The sequence below is a fragment of the Myotis yumanensis genome, unplaced genomic scaffold (genome assembly GCF_028538775.1).
Source record: "Myotis yumanensis isolate MYYU_CA2020_CCGP unplaced genomic scaffold, mMyoYum1.0.hap1 SCAF_3, whole genome shotgun sequence".
In the NCBI taxonomy this organism is placed as follows: Eukaryota; Metazoa; Chordata; class Mammalia; order Chiroptera; family Vespertilionidae; genus Myotis; species Myotis yumanensis.
In genome coordinates, this window is record NW_027223754.1 from 164,602,023 (window position 1) to 164,617,604 (window position 15,582).

Below are 15,582 nucleotides of genomic sequence, written 5' to 3' on the forward strand. Positions count from 1 at the left end.
AGGTAATAATCAAAGCAGGGGGTGAGGAAATACTGAGGAATTACAAAAGATAACAACTATCAAAAAACAGTTTTCAACAGGACTCTCTTAGAGAAAAGGAAGCTTTGGAAGTTGTAGAATATGTGCTGGAATTCTTATTGAGGGAAGTACTACTCCCTGTTAAATAATAGTAATAAAAGCAACACTTCACAACTGTGTGGTGCTTTTCACCCTGATTCTAATATCAAATTTAACTTCACAACCATCCTGATGAGGTAAATAGAGCAAGCATTTTAGAGAATAGGAAGCTGAGGCAGAACCAGACTTTCAAACAAGTTATATTCACCATACTGTAGACATGAAACTTATCTTAAGCTAAATTGCTTACATATTTTCTTCCACTGAGGTAAAGACTATCTTGTGTGAAAAATCTTACCAAACAGTAGACAAATGTTAGGGTCAGAATGATGGAATCTGCCATTTCTCGGAAATTTACCCTATGTCTCTGTGACACTGTTACTCTGTGTCACACATAAGCATATACATACACATACTGTCTTTCACTATTCAGATCTTGTTTAAATTATAGGTAGAGAAAGCTGACACATAGTGTGATGTGTCATAATCCTTTATTTCCCTGAGGCAGTAGTTCTCAACCTTCCTAATGCCGCAACCCTTTAATACAGTTCCTCATGTTGTGGTGACCCCCAATTTCATTGTTACAAATTGAACATAATTAAAGCATAGTGATTAATCACAAAAACAATATGTAATTATATATGTGTTTTCCAATGGTCTTAGGCGACCCTTGTGAAAGGGTCGTTCGACCCCCAAAGAGGTCGCCAACCATAGGTTGAGAACTGCTGCCCTAAGGGATGGTCCTACGGGCGGAAGGGGGAATGCCGGGGGGGGGGGGGGGTTGCATGCTTGAAAATAAGTAAATGGTTCAGATGCTTGCCTTGACTTGTTAAAGCATTTTCCCTAATGAGGAGAAAAAAGACTTAGGACACAAGCCATAAATTGGAAAGTTGCCGGATAAATACAGAATCAAGGCAGAGGAAGCTACTTATGTGCTATCAATGACTGTGACATAAGATTGTGATTTGGATTTGTCTCCACTGTCAGGATGTACCAACAACCTGGACCGTTATGCTGGCTACACAGGATGCTGCTTCTCCCACTTTTCTTTTCTTTTTTTCTTTTTTTTTTTTTTAGAACAATAAACACCTTTATTACATGAGCTAAGATAGGAAGGAGGAGGAGTTATTTGCCTTTCTGAGCCTTGATTTTCCTCAGATAGAACTCTAGCTCCTTATCTTCTAGTACATAGACATTTGCTCTGACACACTGGCCTGGTCTTAAAGGGATGCACACAAGAAGCTTGCCTGGTGGAACTGTTCCTCTGCGACAGCGGTTCTCAACCTGTGGGTCACGACACCTTTGGCGGTCGAACGACCCTTTCATAGGGGTCGCCTAAGACCATCCTGCATATCAGATATTTACATTACGATTCATAACAGTAGCAACATTACAGTTATGAAGTAGCAACAAAAATAATTTTATGGTTGGGTCACAACATGAGGAACTGTATTTAAAGGGCCAGAAGGTTGAGAACCACTGCTCTATGAGCCTGCTAACTTTGCCATTATTTTTCCTTTCATCATATTTCTAATGAATTTTCTTTGATCATTTTTGTTCAAAATCTCTTCCTCCTCAGGAGTCAGCTCGGCCCCCTTCTTGCGGCCCAGGGGCAGTGCATAATGGCTATGGGGTGCTGTCAGTGAGCACGATGCAGTTCTTTACTAGGATATTGGTGTGGACCAGTTCATAGTTAGATGCATGGTAGACAGCATCCATAATCCTTGTTTTGCGTGAACAACACTCTGAGTCGCAGCAGAAGCTGTCCACATCCAGCCTCAAGGCTCAGTACTTCTTGTTGCCTCCCCGCGTGTGGACTGAGTGTGTGCTGTGCAGGCCAATTTTAGTGCTGGCAGCAGGTCATAGTTTCACTTCCTGTGGTAGGGCTTTCTTTTGTCCCAGTTCTTGCTGCTGTTTGTGCCAGTTATCCCAAGAGATGCCCATGGCTTGGTGCCAGCTGAAGTGATCCCATATTTCTTATTTCCAGGCTAACCATCTGCCATTCTACTTAAAATCTCTTTCCTAGCCCTAGCCGGTTTGGCTCAGTGGATAGAGCATTGGCCTGCAGACTGAAGAGTCCCACGTTCGATTCCAGTCAAGGGCATATGCCTGGGTTGTGGGCTTGATTCCCAGTAGGGGAGCATGCAGGAGGCAGTCGATCGATGATTCTCTCTCATCATTGATCTCCCTCTCTCTCTCTCTCTCTCTCTCCCTTCTTCTCTGAAATCAATAAAAATATATATTAAAAAATCTCTTTGCTAAATAATTTTAAAAAAAATATATTTTATTGATTTTTTACAGAGAGGAAGGGAGAGAGATAGAGAGTCAGAAACATCGATGAGAGAGAAAGATCGATCAGCTGCCTCCTGCACATCTTCCACTGGGGATGTGCCCGCAACCCAGGTACATGCCCTTGGCCGGAATCGAACCCGGGACCTTTCAGTCCGCAGGCCGACGCTCCATCCACTGAGCCAAACCGGTTTCAGCTTTCCTAAATAATTTAAATGTATTTATTTAAAAAGGAAATTGCCTTTTTTAGTATGACAAAAGGTATTAAGAAATCATTTCTGACCCCTACTATTCAGGCATAATACCACTGCTAACATTTTTAGCATATAATATATTTTTGAAAAGGAAAGTTGAATCATTTTATTAAGGTATAATGTATTGGTTTTTACATATGGGATTAGGAGCTGTTTGTAAATCACTATCTTTAGTTAGCAGCACATGGACTCTAAGGAAAATGAAGCAAAAGAGCAGACTAAAAAGAAAATATAGGTAACAATGACATTTTTATTAGATTCCATAAATACAATTGGCATTAGTACATACTTACCATATAATAGAATAACACCTACTATAGTCATCAAATTTGAATTTGCCCCCACTGGATAAAGGCCTTTAATAACTTAAAAAAAATTTTTTTTTTTTTATTTCTTAAAGTATTACAAAGAGTATTACACATGTCTCCTTTCCCCCCCGCCCCCTTGACATTCCCCCAGTCTCCCCCACCCCCAGTGTCTTGTGTCCATTGGTTATTCTCATATGCATGCATACAAGTCCTTCGGTTGATCTCCTACCCCCCCCCAACCCTCCCGAGGGTTCCCACTGTAGTTTGACAGTCTGCTCAATGCTGCTCTGCCTCTGTATCCATTTTTTTCATCAGCCTATAATGGTCCTTATTATCCATAAATGAGTGAGTTCATGTGGTATTTTTCTCAGCTTCCTAGGGGCCATCTCAGTCTCACAGGGGCCATCTCAGCCTCACAGGGGCTGTCTCAGCCTCACCGGGGCCATCTCAACCTCACCGGGCCGATTCAACCTCACCGGGGCCGTCTCAGCCTCACCGGGGCCGTCTCAGACTCTCTGGGGCCATCCCAGCCTCACGGGGGCCGTCTCAGCCTCATGGGGGCTGCCTGAGCCCTACGGGGGCCACCTCAGCCTCACTGGGGCCGTCTCGGCCTCACAGGGGCTGTCTCAGCAACATGAAGTTTGGCATTCTGTCCTTTGTTGGGCGGCTCCTTGCTGGACAAAATCTCCAGGCATTTCTGGTGGCTTAATATCTGGTATGCTTGCTTGGATTTCGTTTTCTACCAAGTGCACAGACTGCCTGTCTGCCGTCTCCCAGCGTCCCATGTGAGACTGGATCTGGTGGACCTGCCTGTGCATTTGCTGGTACAGTGGTTCCACGTCACTGGCCCAGCCAGGTATGGCTCTGGCTTCCTCTGAACCTGATTCTGCTTCTTGAGTGTGTCCCTTATGTATGCGAGGAGTTGAAATCTGCATTCTGCTGAGCTGGGCTGCAAAAGCGCCGGTGGTTCCCTTTGTGCCACTGGCACAGCTTGGGTGGGGGTTTAAATTGAGTAGGGCAGGGTCCCCGGGAATCACCAGGGTGGAGCAAGGGGCAATGGCATCTCCGCGACTCCTCGCCTCTCCACGACTGCGTCTCACGTCCCCGAGTGCCGGCGAGCAGCTCCGAGAGACAGCCACTCTCGCTCTCCAGCCCGTTGCAAGGCCGTCCCGCCTAGGGGTCTGGGACCTCAGAATCCCGCCCCAAACAAGCTCAGTGGACTCTGAGTCTGCAGCCCCTTCTGATTGAAAAAAACCGCGCATCTAGTTGCAGCCTGCCTGGCGTGCGACTCTATTCCTCTGTTCTTGGAGCCTCTGTACAACCTACTCAGTCTCAATGCTCTTCTTTCTTTCCTTCCAGTTGTAAAGCTTCCACTGGGCCAGCTTTCCCATGGTTCTGAATGATAGCTGTTTGTCTTATAGTTGGTAGTCTCGATGTTGTTGTGGGAGGCAGCACGCACAGGTTTGTACCTTACGCCGCCATCTTGGTTCTTTCCTTAATAACATTTTCTTTTCTCCAGCTTGTTTTCACACAGACTATGATGTCCAAGATATAAGGGCTCTGGGTAGAGGACAAGCTTCTTGGACTTCTCCCTTCGCGTCTGGGTCTAATAACTTTTTATGTAAAGCTTAACATTAAAATTATGCTCAGTCCCCCTACACACCCCAATTCAACATGTAGATATCATTTATTTTCATGAATGCTGATTCTAGAGCATTACAATCTCTTGATGATACTCAAGAGAGTATCCTTGTCCTGTAAGCTTAAATTTCACAAATTGTATACTATCATGGTATAATACCATCATTCAAATAGTTTCCCAAGGTGAATATATTCACATAATAGTAACATTAAAATTTGTGTTTTTTAAACATTATTTTAATAAGCCAAACCACGAAAAAAAAAAAACAGGTTATAGTTGTTTTTTTTAATTGATTTTTCACAGAGAGGAAGAGAGAGGGATAGAGAGTTAGAAACATCGATGAGAGAGAAACATCGATCAGCTGCCTCCTGCACACCTCCCACTGGGGATGTGCCCGCAACCAAGGTACATGCCCTTGGCTGGAATCGAACCCGGGACCCTTCAGTCCGCAGGCCGACGCTCTATCCACTGAGCCACACCGGTCAGGGCAGGTTATAGTTTTAAATGTGTTTATGAAGACTGCTGCTGTGCTCAAAGCATGCAGATATGCATGACCACCTAGATGAAGATGGATATTGAACTCCTTCAGTAGGTCCAATGATGCCCTGTTTCACTCATCCCAGGTGTCTCCATATTTGTTTACTTTCACTTTGTTGGGGGGGACATTCTTTCCTGCATAGTACTGACTTCATATGACTCTCTGTTCTTACTCCTTAGTTTTTCTTCTTTTCTTTTTAAAATATATTTCTTTATCGATTTTAGAGAGTAAGGGAGAGGGAGAAATAGAAACATCAATGATGAGAGACAATCATTGATCGGCTGCCTCCTGCACGTCCCCCACTGGGGATGGAGCCCGCAACCCTGGCATGTGCCCTTGGTCATAATTGAACCTGGACCCTTCAGTTTGCAGGCCAACGCTCTATCCACTGAGCCAAACCGGCTAGGACTCTTAGTTTTTCATGTGGAATCTTCTTTCTTTTAGGACTTTCTTTAAAGTTGGGATCAGGTCCTTGGGCAATATGATCAGTAATACCAGTGGGAGTAGATTCATTCATAGAAGTACTAAATGGAATTGGTTCATAAAGAGGAAACATCTAGTTTATTATTTTTATTTTCTACTCCTCACCCCGAGGATTTTTTTTTAATTAATTTTTTTTTATTTTAGAGAGAGAAATATCAATCAGTTTCCTCCTGTACATGCCCAGGCTGGGGATTGAACCCACAACCTAGGTATGTGCCCTGACTGAGAATCAAAACTGCAATCTTTTGGTGTACAGGACGGCACCCCAACCAACTAAGCCACTTGGCCAGGGTGAGGAATCATCTCTTTTGCCATGTTGTCTTCTGCTGAGGATGTCACAAAAGATGAATGATCACTCACATTTGAGTCATATTTTGACTTTTGAGAATAGTGCCCAGGTGGTAAATATCATCATGCCTGTCTTGATCATAAAGCTTCTCCAAGAGGGGAAGTCTCAAGATTCTTGAACTCTTGGCAAGTTTTCACATTAAAAAGCTTTCCAGCCCTGACCGGTTTGGCTCAGTGGATAGAGCGTTAGCCTACGGACTCAAGGGTCCCAGGTTCGATTCCAGTCAAGGGCATGTACCTTGGTTGCGGGCACATCCCCAGTAGGGAGTGTGCAGGAGGCAGCTGATCAATGTTTCTCTCTCATCGATGTTTCTAACTCTCTATCCCTCTCCCTTCCTCTCTGTAAAAAAATCAATAAAATGTATTTTTTAAAAAAAGCTATTCAGCAAAGTATCCCATAATACAAACAAATACGAGTTTAGGGATGGAACCATATTTGGGATGACTTCAAAGGATTCCTTTACTAATTAATAATTGAGTAATCAACATACTTGCTGCAGCCAAAGGCACAGATCTGAACCAGAAGCTTTCATCATTGCATTCTGCAAAGCCTCTTCTTTCTTCCTCTGTTTGGATGTAATCAGCCCCTATGTGGGGAATTGGTCTTATAACTTTAGCATTCGGCTCTTGAAAATCAGCCCTGAGATTCATCTTTCATGATGAGGCTAGCAATTGGGACCCTTCCATAATATATATATTCAATAGACCATCACTGAGGGTCTATGACATATCAATCCCTCTGAGGTAGGAAATAGCCAAATTTGAATCTTTCCAATTAAAAAGCAATTTATGGCCCTCGCCAGGTAGCTCAGTTGGTTAGAGCATAGTCCCAATATGCCAACATTGTGGGTTCGATCCTCAGTTAGGGCACATACAAGAATTGATCAATGAATGCATATATAAGTAGAAGAACAAACTAATGTTTCTCTCTCTCTCTCTCTCTCTCTCTCTCTCTCTCTCATCAATCAAGCAATAAAATTTTACAAAAGCAATTTTAAGAACTTTACCACATATGCCTAAAAACAGTTTATGTAATCTGAGGAACACAAACTATGAGCTAATTCTAGACAATAAAAGCAAGACCTAGCTTAGGTGACATACCACATTGAACCCAACTTTGAAAAAGAAGAGAACTTTATTCCAGGTAATGATTTCTAACCTTCATACTATGGGGTGGCAATTTTATAATTCTATCTAAATACTGATTCTGAAACAGGGTTCACATTAAAAAATGAAATTATATCATGCCTCAAGAATGTTAAATAGAAAACAACTACCTTGAAGATGGCGGCGTAGGTAAACACCGGAGACCGCTGCCGCAAACAACCATTTCAAAAATACAACTAAAAGACGGAACGGACATCACCCAGAACCACAGGAAGGCTGGCTGAAGAGAGACTCTACAACTAGAAGGAAAGAGAACAGCAAATCGAGGCTCAGAGGCGGCGCAGTGTGGAAAATACAAAGGTACCGAGGTGCGCGCGCAAAGCGGGCTGGTGGCTGAAGGCGAGGTTGTCATTTTCTGTCGGGAGTGAGTCTCAGACTCTGGGCTCCAGATCCGGGCAAGTCTCTAGGGACCCAGACTCAAACGGGAGAAGCGGGATTATCCGGCATCAGTTGGAACCTGAGGGCAGCTTTCTCTCTGAGGTTTGCAGCGGCTGCCGGGGTTCTGAGAAGCAGAGCCTCTGGGAACGGGACTGAGCGTGGCCATAACTGCTCCCTCCGCCCGCCCTGTTGAGCCCGCCCCGCCCAAACTCTGGGCACAGCCATTTGCCGATCGCCTCAGGCAAAGGCTGGATTAGCGCCTCCCCAGAAGGCAGATGTTTTCCATACAGCTGATTCCTATAGCCAGTCGGCCTGGGGGTCAAATCCCTCTAGTGTTAACTACAACAATTAAGGCTTGGCTAGAACAAGACTGCGCACAGAGACCACAAGGGGGTGCACCAAGAAAGCATAAAAGATGCGGAGACAAAAAAACATGACAGAAATGGAGGATATGGAGCTAAGAATCGCAATTTTGAGGGCTTGCCATAAATTTGTGCAGAGCCTCACGAAAACTAATGAGACCCTCGATGCTACGATAAAGAAATTAGAAAGTAAGCATACACGGACTGAAATAAAGAATATTATACCCAATAGCAGACCAGAGGAGTACAATAATCAAACCAAAGATTCGACAAAAAACACCCAATTGGAAAAGCAAAATGAAAAAAGAATCCGAAAGTGTGAAGATAGTGTAAGGAGCCTCAGGGACAGCTTTAAGCGGTCTAATATCAGAGTCATTGGAGTGCCAGAAGATGAGAGACAGCAAGATATTGAAAACCTATTTCAAGAAATAATGGCAGAAAACTTCCCCCACCTGGTGAAAGAAATGGACTTACAGGTCCAAGAAGCACAGAGAACCCCAAACAAAAGGAATCCAAAGAGGACCACACCAAGACACATCATCATTAAAATGCCAAGAGCAAAAGACAAAGAGAAAATCTTAAAAGCAGCAAGAGAAAGAGGCTCAATTACCTACAAGGGAATACCCATACGACTGTCAGCTGATTTCTCAACAGAAACTTTGCAGGCCAGAAGGGAATGGCAAGAAATATTCAAAGTGCTGAATACCAAGAACCTACAACCAAGATTACTTTATCCAGCAAAGCTATCATTCAGAATTGAAGGTCAGATAAAGAGCTTCACAGATAAGGAAAAGCTAAAGGAGTTCATCACCGCCAAACCAGTATTATATGAAATGCTGAAAGGTATCCTTTAAGAAGAGGAAGAAGAAGAAAAAGGTAAAGATACAAATTATGAACAACAAACATGCATCTATCAACAAATGAATCTAAGAATCAAGTGAATAAATAACCTGATGTACAGAATGAACTGGTGATTATAATAGAATCAGGGACATAGAAAGGGAATAGACTGACTATTCTTGGGGGGAAAAGGGGTGTGGGAGATGCGGGAAGTGACTGGACAAAAATCATGCACCTATGGATGAACACAGTGGGTGGGGAGTGAGGGTGGAGGGTGGGGTGGGAGCTGGAAGGAGGGGAGTTATGGGGGGAAAAAAGAGGAACAAATGTAATAATCTGAACAATAAAGATTTAATTTAAAAAAAAAAAAGAGAATGTTAAATAAACCATGCCTCAAGAATATTAAATAAGTCATTATTAATTTGTTAATAGCTAATTAACAAATTAATGCCTACTGTAAATATTTATTAAGGGCCTTCTAGTGCCAGGCACTAGGCAGAGGACAGATGTTATGGTAAGTGAGTCATGTTCTCTATAATTTTGGAGTTCATAGTCTAATGGCAGATACAGAGAAGTAAGTCAGCAATTCCAGTATGGTGTGAATAAGTGGTCAGGGATGATGAAATACTGAATGTTCTGGAAGTATAAAGAAATACCCAACCCAAACACAGAGATAAAGTGCCAGAGAAGCTTTCCTAAAGATATTGACAATTAAGTGGAGATATAATAACAAAAAGAAGATGGGGGGGGGGGGTAACAGGAGAAGGTGGGGGACTGAGTGTTCTGTAGAGAGGGGATGGTAGAGGCTTGGAGGTCTTGTGGGAAAACTGGTCAGCATGGCCAGACTGTTGTGTACAAACTGGAAGTGGCAGGATTAGAGAGGTAAGCTGGGTCAGAGATGCCATGAAGGTGTTTGTAATCCATGTTAGGTTCTCTGGACTTCATCTAGAGGACTACTGAAGATTTAAAAAATATTTATTATAAATATTTCAGACAACAGAAAGCATAGTAATATAAAAAACAGTTACATAGCCCTGACCAGCATAGCTCATTGGTTGGAGTGCTGGCCCATGCACTAAAGGGTGTTAGGTTCGATTCTCAGTCAAGGGTATGTACCTGGATTGCAGGTTTGATCCCCAGTGTCAGTCGGGATGTTTGCGGGAGGCAGCCAATTGGTGTATCTCTCTCACATCCATGTTTCTCTCTTACATCCATGTTTCTCTCTCTCCCCCTTCTTCCCTCTCTTTCTCTCTCTCTAAAAATCAATGAAAAGGCCCAGCTGATGTGGCTCAGTGGTTAAGCATCAACCCATGAACTAGGAGGTCACAGTTTGATTCCCAGTCAGGACACAGGCTCAGGTTGCAGGCTCCATCTCCAATAGGGGATATGTAGGAGGCAGCTGATCAATGATTCTCTCTCATCATTGATGTTTCTATCCCTCTCTCCCTCTCCCTTCCTCTCTCTGAAATCAATAAAAACATATTTTTTAAAAAGCACTTAAAAATTTTTTAAACAAATAAAAATTGATGAAAAAATATCCTCGAGTGAGGATTAACAACAAAATGAAACATGCATATGGAATACCAAGCATAAGAAATTAAACACACTTTTTTAAAATAAAGAAAAGAGAATCAACATAACGGTGTAAGTAAATGCCGGTACTCGCCATCTCCCACAACCACATCCAAATTACAACTAAAATACAGAACAACCATCATTCAGAACCACCTGAAAACTGGCTGAATGGAAATCCTACAATTAGAGAAGAAAGTACATTGAGACTGGTAGGAGATGTGGAGGTGCTGAAGGGCTGGTCCGACACCCATGTGTGGCGTGTTTTTTTCAATAGGGAGGGATATCTCCACTGCAGAGGACTCCAGTAAGAAGCAAGGGGTCCCAGCCCCACACTGGACTCTCAGCCCAGGATTCTAGAGCTGGGAAGAAAAGTCCCCAAAACTTTGGGCAGTAAAAAACAGTGGGGATTGTGGTTGAGTGGCACAGAAGCTGCTGGAGACTCAGGCAGTTCCTCTTAAAGGGCTGGTACACCAACTTACACATTGAGCTCCAGTGCCGGGCAGTGGCTTTAGGGAATCTAGGAACATACAGCAAGGAACTGGATTGTTTGGCATTGGGGCAGACACTCATGGGCAGCTTTCTCCCAGACAAGGATGTTCACAGGGGTCATTATTCCTGTGCTGATACCTCCCCCATTGCAGAGCTGACTGGCAGCTATATGTCAGTTTCCATCAGTGTGGCCCAAACTGTTTGCTCCACCCTGGTGGTTCACTGAGACCCCAACCCATCCAATTTACAAGCTGTTTGCAGTGGTTTTTCCATTTGAATGGCCTGCTCTGTCTCAGACTTCACACTTTGCTAAAATCTTTCAAACAAGCAGCAGCTATAGTCAGCATGCCCAAAACCTATCAATAAGAGGCCCCAAACCTAGCACTAACACCAGCCTGCCTTGCTTCACAGCTGTGCCTCTCCTGGGTACTTTCCTTTTTTTTCACCTGGAGACTTTCAAGCCCAATACAAGTAGCAGCCATCTGCAGATCTCTCTGTAGTTCCTGCCGGGTGGCCTCAGGCAGTGGATGACTCTGCATTTCCCAGGAGGCCCCAGAGCCAAGTGTGGACCCAGTGGACAGCTTCACACCATAACAGATTACAACTCTACACATCCAACAAGCATCACACTGAAGGGGCAGACTCAGTGAGCACCAAAGCCCCACTGAAGCTAGTCCTGCTTCATAGGGGTGTCTCCTAGACCAGGAGCTCTTCCACTATAGTTGCAGGTGACCCTCATAGCCAATTGGCCTGTAGGTCAATTATTCCCAGTGATAGCAACAGCAATCAAAGCTCAACTACAAGACTGTGCACATGGCCCACAGAGGAGTACACCTAGAGGGCCTAGCTCAGTTGACTGGGAAGGCTGAGCCACTGGGCCCTATAGGACACTTACTACATAAGGTCACTCTACCAATGCCAGGAGACATAGCAGCTCTACCTAATACATAGAAACAAACACAGGGAAGTAGCCAAAATGTGGAGACAAAGAAACATATCACAAATAAGAAATGAAAGCAAGCAAACTTTTGGATACAGAGTTCAAATACATGGTTATAAGGTTACTCAAGGATCTTAATGAGAGCTTCAAGGGACTTAGCTTCAAAGACTTGAAAAAGGACCGACCAATCAGAAATTAAGCATACACTAACTGAAATAAATAATAATTTACAGGAATTCAACAGTAGAGTAGAGGATTCTAAGAATCAAATCAATGATTTGGAATATAAGCAAGCAAAAAACACCCAATCAGAAGAGCAAAAAGAGAAAAAGAATCCAAAAATATGAAAATAGTATAAGGAGACTCTGGGACAACTCCAAGCATACCATCATTCACATTATGGAGGTGCCAGAAGGAGACGAGAGAGAGCAAGATATTGAAAACCTATTTGAATAAATTATAATAGAAAACTTCTCTTACTTGGTGAAAGAAATAGATTTACAAGTCCAGGAAGCACAGAGAGTCCCAAACAAGAGGAACTCAAAGAGGCCCATACCAATACACATCATAATTAAAATGCCAAGGGTTAAATACAAAGAGAGAGTTTTAAAAGCAGCAAGAGAAAAGCAGTTAGTTACCTACAAAGGAGTGCCCATATGACTGTCAGCTTATTTCTCAACAGAAACTTAGGAGGCTAGAGGGAGTGGCAAGAAATATTCAAAAGTGATGAATAGCAAGGACCTACAACCAAGATTACTCTAGCCAGCAAAACTATCATTTAGTATTGAAAGTCAAATAAAGAGCTTCACAGACAAGAAAAAGCTAAGAGTTCCTCATCACCAAAACAGTATTACATGAAATGTTGAAGGATATTCTTTAAGAGGAAGAGGAGGAAGAGGAGGAGGAGGAGGAGGAGGAGGAGGAGGAAGGAGGAGGAGGAGGAGAAGAAGAAAAAATATGAACAATAAAATGGCAATCCTATATAATAAAACCCTAATATGCAAATTGACCGAATGGTGGAATGACTGGTCGCTATGACACGCACTGACCACCAGAGGGCAGACACTCAACACAGGAGCTACCCACTGGTGATCAGTGCGCTCCCACAGGCGGAGTGCCACTCAGCCAGAAGCCGGGCTCATGGCTGACAAGCGCAGCAGCGATGGTGCGAGCCTCTCCCGCCTCTAGTGCAGCACTAAGGACCCCTCAGCAGACATCCCCCAAGAGGTCCTGGACTGCAAGAGGGCGCAGGCTGGGCTGAGGGACACCCCCACACACACACTCCCCATCCCCAGTGCACAAATGTCGTGCACTGGGCCTCTAGTAAATACATACCTATCAACAATTGAATCTAAAAACAAACTAAATAAACAAGAAATCTAATGAACAAAATAAACTGATGAGTAAAATAGAATCAGTGGCATGGAAACATGGAAGAGACTAATGAATCTCAGAGGGAAAGGGGGCGGGGGGCAGGAAGAGATTTAACCAAAGATCTTATATACATATATGCATTACCTATGCACACAGAAAATAGGATGGTGAAGGCCTGGGGAGGGTGGGAACCAGGTGGAGGGGATAGAGGGACAAAAGGGGACATTTGTAATACTCTCAACAACAAAGTTTAAAAGAAAAGAAAAGAAAAACCCAAAAAGCAAAAATTAAAAAACATATAATACAAACACACATAAGAGTGAATTTCCCTCTGTACCCCTAACCAATGGCATTTTTCTTGTTCTTGCTCCATAGAAACCATTATTTAGAGTGAAAAAGCATCTTACCTATAGAGGAGCAAATATAAGAATTATATCAGGTGTGAGGGTGGGAGTGGGGGTGGAGGGATTGAGCAAAAAAGAAAACAATTGAAAGAACTCATGGACAACAGTGTGGTGATTTCAGGGTGGGAGGGGGTAGATGGAGATGGAAGAGGGTATAGGGTGTTTAAATGTTGATGGGGAAAAATAAAGAGAAAATAAAGAATTGCATCCAACTTCTCCTTGGAAATCATGCAAGCAAGAGAGTGGAGTATAATATTTTAACTGTTGAGAGAAAAACTACCAACTTAGAATTCTGTACCATGCATGTCAAACTCAAAGGCTAACATGGGCCAAATACACGAGGCATGTGGCCTGTGGGCTGCAAATTTGACATGTTTGCTGTACCCTGTAAAATTATCTTTAAAAAGTGAAGGAGAAATAAAGATTTTCTCAGAAAAATAGAAATTGAGAAGATTTGCAACCTGTAGACCTGTCTTGCAAGAAATGTCAAAAAGTTCTTTGGAGCCGAAGCCGGTTTGGCTCAGTGGATAGAGCGTCGGCCTGTGGACTGAGGGGTCCCAGGTTCGATTCCGGTCAAGGGCATGTACCTGGGTTGCGGGCACATCCCCGGTGGGAGATGTGCAGAAGGCAGCTGATCAATGTTTCTCTCTCATCGATGTTTCTGACTCTCTATCTCTCTCCCTTCCTCTCTGTAGGAAATCAATAGAATATATTTAAAAAAAAAAAAAAAGTTCTTTGGAGAGAAGAAAATGATATAGATCAGAAATTCAGATCTATATAAAGATAGGAAGGGCATTGGAGAAGGAATAAATAAGGTACAATAAAAAGTTTTATTTTTCTTATTCTTAATCGGTCTGACAGATAACAGTTTGTTCTATATATAACTTTAGGTATAAAATACTATCTAATAAGGAAAAAGGTATTGCCAAGCCCTGACCTTCCTGATTTGGTCCTGAGAGACATTTCGCTTTATTAAGGTGACTTATAAGGATGGATAACATGTCAATTTTACTAGTTTAACTTTGTGACTTTGGGGGGAATTCTTATTTTCCCTATGAGTCATCTATATTCTCACAAATGTATTTAAGAGAAATTTGTAATAAGATTAATTATCTTGTTTTGTTTCCAGGTTTAACAAGAATCCCAAGCGACTGTAAAATTAAACAAGCATGTTGAAAGTAAAATTCAATGTTTTGGTAAAATGATTATTTTGCTTTCTTTCATGTATATACATTGCTTTGTCTATCCTTTGCTTTTACATTCTGCCTATCAGTTCTTCAGGTTAAACATCTTCATTTCCAGAATACTACCATGATCACTCAAGAAAAAATATCTTTAGCTCTATATTATTAGAAACACAAAGCTTCAACAAACACTGGGGTAGGCTGCCATAAAAAGGACATCATACAGCCCCTGACATGATCGCAAAGTGTCACAAAAAGATGCCTCAGAAATAAAATTTAAAAAAAATGAATGGTTTTAAAAGAAAAGAAAACCAACAGAAACCCCTGAAGGGTCAGAGGTGGTTATGATTTGTTAAAGAAAGGGAATAGTAGCCTGGACAGAGGAGGGCCGGACACCCAACATAGAGAATAGACATGGTGAGAAATTTTGAGCTGGGCTCTTTTCTATACACCACATTGCCCACCGTAGATCACTGCCCTCCCCATCAGCCTACAACACTGAAACCAAGTTTGTAGGGGAACACTATTAAGCTGTAGGATTAAAAAAAAAACCAGTAAGTGCTGGTTCAACCAACAAACATCTAAGGGTTTCCTCCTACCTTCTCCTATAGGCCTTTTTTCACCCAGTGAGCTAGACAAACACATTTTTAGAAGAGAACAAAGCCCAAGGTAAGGTATACAGCGGTCCACTAAGGGGCAAAGCCTTCTGATGAGAGTGACACACATGATGACATTAAGAGTTAGACCCTCCACTCATCAGGAGTGGCACAGCTAAGTTTTGATCTCCTCCTCTTTTCTCCACTATCCAGCAAGATAATGAATGGATAACCCTGAGGGAAAATATCTCACAGGGAAAAAATAACTGGACAGTTACAAAGGCAATAAACCGA

At 42.7% G+C, this 15,582-nt stretch overlaps 2 pseudogenes; both read right to left on the bottom strand.

Annotated features, from left to right (window-relative positions):
• Nucleotides 1-951: 951 nt before the first annotated feature.
• On the bottom strand, nt 952-2,061 carry LOC139005536 (small ribosomal subunit protein eS8-like; annotated as a pseudogene).
• A 3,376-nt stretch (nt 2,062-5,437) lies between these two features.
• LOC139005537 (OCIA domain-containing protein 1-like) lies at nt 5,438-6,630 on the bottom strand (annotated as a pseudogene).
• Between the last annotated feature and the right edge of the window lie 8,952 nt (nt 6,631-15,582).